The sequence below is a fragment of the Eutrema salsugineum genome, unplaced genomic scaffold, assembly GCF_000478725.1.
Source record: "Eutrema salsugineum unplaced genomic scaffold, Eutsalg1_0 scaffold_6, whole genome shotgun sequence".
NCBI lineage: Eukaryota > Viridiplantae > Streptophyta > Magnoliopsida > Brassicales > Brassicaceae > Eutrema > Eutrema salsugineum.
Window position 1 is genome coordinate 12034788 of NW_006256547.1, and position 4572 is coordinate 12039359.

The window sequence follows — 4572 nt, forward strand, 5'->3', positions numbered from 1 at the left end:
AGGTTGAGAAATGAAATCTCAAGTTTCATTCAGAAGAACCATGAATCATTTTGTAAGGCTTGGGAGATTTAGAGGGTATAACATGCAATGCCCTCACCATGGATTCTCAGATGCTTAGCTGCTAAGTACCTTCTACAGAGGTGCTTTACCAAAGGTCAGACTACACAGCTTCAAATGGTAATTTCATGACCAGGGAAGTCAATGACGCCATGAACCTTGTGGAGAATGTTGCTCAGAGTGATGAGCTTTATGGATCAGACTTTGACAGGAATTCAGGAGGAGCTGTGAGTGCTGAAGAGGAAAAGACAAGGAAATACATCAAGTCTCTCAATGAGAAGCTAGATAAACTTCTCCTAGATTCTCATAAGTCAGTCAACTTTGTTAGAGATGTGAATCATGTGTTTCAAGACACAGTTCAATGGGAAGATATCACAGCTGAGGTGAACTTTGTAGGTGGCCAACAAAGTTACCAAAAGGACTTTACCTACTACAAGAATCACCCTACCCATAACTTTTACCCTCAAAACAATAACCAACAAGGTTTTATCCCTCCCCAACAACAAAGTTTCCAACAGAACTAAGGGAATAAGGATCAAGAGGTACAGAAACTGCTCCAGCAAATCCTCCAAGGTCAAGCAAGTGCTGCCATGGACTTCAACAAGAAAATGGCAGAAATTCACAACAAGGTAAATTGCACTTATTCTGATCTTATTACTCAGCTTGCAACCTTGGCTGCCAAAGTCAAGACTCTAGAGAACAACAAGGGCCACTACACTTCTCAAGCTCAAGGATCTTTACCAGGGACATCTGCTGCAATTCCAAGAGAGTATTGCAATTCCATATACTCAAATTATGAGAATTCTGCTGCTATTCAGGAAACTGAATACCTTCTTTATGCAATGAGTTAAATCCCAACACTGATGATGAGGACGCCATGATAGAAGACTCTGAGAACCTGTTCTATGATCCCAGTGAGGACATTGAGAAAGAAGGTGGGGAGACAACTAGTTTTAATATGAAGAAGAATGCTCTTGAGATTGCTGAAATCAAGGAACAGGAAAGGGTTCAAGCGAGGACAGCTGATGGAGTCTCTAGCACTGGTTCAACAAGGGTGAAACCAAAATCTATTCCATAGCTAGGTAATCCAGGAAAATTCTCCATCTCATGCTCTCTTGGAAATTTGAAAGTGGACAATGCTTTGTGTGATTCTGGATCAAGCATCAGTGTAATGTCTTTAGATATGGTGGAGATACTAGGGATCAAGACTCTAAAGCATCACCCAATCTCAATTACCTTTGGAGATTTATCCTCAAAGAATCCATATGGAATCCTTGATGATTACCTACTAAAGATTGGTGAATGCATAGTTCCAACTGATTGTGTGGTAATGAAGATGAAAAACACCAAAGAGCTTCCTCTCTTGCTTGGAACTCATTTTCTAAACACCACATGAGCAAGGATATACTTTGATACTCAAAGAGTGGTGCTTACTAAGGTAGATGATGAAGTCTTCTATCCTCTTATGCCTCCTGGGTTTTGTGGAGTTATATCTGAAAGAGTTGATGAGTTTAAATACTATGAGATGAAGTATATGGGGAGCATTGGAACTATAGAAGAAGCTCAACCCCTAGCAGCTATGGAGGAGAAGAAAGAATCCCTAATAAGACCTGATCTTGAGTTTTAAGGGGATTTATTTAGTGATGTTGAAGCTTGTTTGGAATCTCTATCTCCTACACCAAGTGAGAAAGAGATTAGTAACAACAAAGTCAAAAGTTCAAGCTCCTAAGACAAAGGCCCAACAAGCACAAAACCATTCACTCTTGGGTGTTCTTCTCAAGTCTTAACTCTCACTCCATGGAAGTTTGATGGTGGAGCTATGGACTACAAGGTTAAAGGCAATGGAAGATCGAGACCATTTGCTAAGGTCAGGGCAATCCTCACACCAGAGTTCAAGGAAAAGGGATCCGAATGTGTTCAGTAGCTGATGAACAAGGTCCTTATACTTGAGTTCATGGAAGAAACAAGGAGCATCTCTGCTCCACCACACCCTCGTTAAAAGATTATGAAAAGTCAAACTTAGTAACTTAAAACAAAGTGCTCTTGGGAGACACCGCAAGCTTATCATTGTACATAGTCTTTTAATCTTATCTTTTTTTTTTTTTGTTTTAGGATGTTTTTATGTGTTTTGTGGAGTGGTCTCAGGTTCTAAATGTCTGGGAAATCATGTGGCTTAAGGAAGGGTGGAAAAGAACCAGCCACAGATGAGAAAAAGGCTTAAGGGCAATGAAACAAGAAGATGCGGCCTTTGCTGCTGGTGAGATGCTGCTGGTGAGCCAAGTCGCAGCAAGGAGTGCCATCAAAACTAACCCACCTCCAGTGCTGTCTAGCCTCATCTGCTTCAGATATTCACTCCTCTTTTTCATAAACAACACATCAGGTATCACTTTAAGCACTTGTAAATGAGCATTTAGCATATTTCTTTATCTTTTGCATTTCATGTTTGTTTATCCTCTTTCTCATACTTTTATAACACAAGGGACTGTGTTATTTAAGTTTGGAGGAGGAGTTTGTGTTTACTAATTGTGTTTTCTATGTTCTTATTTTCTCTTTTGCATCTTGAGTCTCATTTGATCATGCATAGCATCTAAGTGCACAGAAAAACCAAAAAAAAAAATAAAAACAATTCACAAAAAATATTCATTTAGTTGCATTCACATTTTAGGATTTAGTCTAGATTGCATTTCATATAGGTTTACATCATTTTCATGGGAGTAATGATAGGTTTCTTGGAGAGAGCATCATTTTAAGAGTTTAGTTCATGGCCCTAGTTATTAGTTCTTTGATGCTTGCAAGTGATGAAATGTGTAGCATTGTTTAGACCTTGGTTGAAGCAAGCTTTGAATTGAACTCAGCCTTAGCAAGTGGAACTTTTAACCTGAATTATCATGTGATGCTTGCTTAAAAGAACTAGTGGATATCATATACATACTTGGATTATCTTTCCCTTTTATACCACGCTTGTTAATCCAAGTAGCTGATCTCCATCATTGAGACAGTTTTCCCTGCCCTTAACTAAGTCATCTTTGAAGCATAAACACTCTAGGGAGCAATTTGAGGCCTTGTTTTGAATGAACTTGACAAAAGGTGTTGAGTTCAGAGCGATAAGAGTAGGCTTTCATGTAGATATAGCTCAGCATCATGAGACTAGAGTAGGTTAGGAACGGATCTTGGGGAAAAGAGAGAGATTGAGATGAGAGCTAGGGGATAGAAACCAAAAAGAAAACGGGATGGGGTCTGGTGTTCAAAGAAAAGAAATCTCTTGAGTTTAAAAGGAAAAGTCTAGCCTCTAAGTGAAAAGAAAGAAAAAAAAAAGAAGCCAAAAGGCTCAAATTTCTAAAGAGATAAGAAAAGAGGCTAGATATTGCTAAGTGAGAAAGATATATGTGTAAAGTTTAGACCCTAAAGCCAGTGTTTGTGAATGAAAGTTGAATCCCCTAGTGAGAAAAAGAATGAGAGTGAAGTGAGAGATGGGTTGAGAAGGCAATGAAAGCCTTGGAAAGAAAGGGGTAGCTAGGAAGTGATCTTCATGGGTTTAGAGTTAGGGTGAATTCAATTTGGGGCATGGGGTACATGGGAGTCTATTCTTGTATGCATCAGTTGCTTTTTACCCATAGCATTTTGTTAAAGTTCATTCCTTCATAGAGAGATCCTATGTGCTGAATTGAACCCACATATGCATTGAATGAGTTCATTTTTATCTCATAACCTCATCCTCAGCTAAGCTTGTTCATTTGAGTATGCATCACTTGATCCACATGGTTACAACTTAATGAATGTTAAAAGGCTGAGGGATAAGAATGCTTGTGTATATCAGGGCTTGAACTTGCTGCATTCAGAGTATTCATTGCATTGCATTTTAGAACTAGTAACTAGAACCATGAGATTGAATTCTTTTGATGATCAACTCTCTCTCTTTAAAGAAATGTGAACTCCCAAACTTCAAACCTCTCTCTCTCATTTGTTCTAGTTTGATTGAGGGCAAGCAAATGATAAGTGTGGAGGAGTTGATATATTCATATCTTTGCATGTTTAGGATGCATTTTTGGTCCAAGAATAAAGTCTCATGCAAGCATTTTAGATAGAATCTTCATGTTTGTCTTTGTTTTAGAGTTTTAGGATGCATTTTTGGTCCAAGGGAGTCTTGCATGTTCGGAGTGTTATTCAGGTCTTTGGAGGTGTTTGTGAGCATAAGAAGTGAAACCAGTGAAGGAAGTGGTGAAAAAGGGTGAAGAAATGTTGAAAACGGCCAAAAGGTATTTATCGGCCAAATGGTGTACCGCGGGAAAGATTTTCTTGGCCTAAAAGCTTACAGTGGGTTGCGTTCTGTCAGCCAAAATCTGGACCGCGCACATGATCATCGGCCAAAATTCCCAAGTGCCAATACGCTTCAAAGATCGCTATACAGGAAAGTCTTCCCATCTGATTCAGCCTCAGGTGTCTTAAGCATACATCAACAGTATCAAATCACGGTTCCATAACACTTACAATCAATGTATTTGGAGCAGTTATCTG

At 39.0% G+C, this 4572-nt stretch overlaps 1 non-coding gene across 1 annotated transcript; it reads right to left on the bottom strand.

Annotated features, from left to right (window-relative positions):
- LOC112083662 lies at nucleotides 1-105 on the bottom strand. Its single transcript, XR_002897798.1, has one exon. It is a non-coding gene; the product is annotated as a small nucleolar RNA R71 (small nucleolar RNA).
- Nucleotides 106-4572: the final 4467 nt, after the last annotated feature.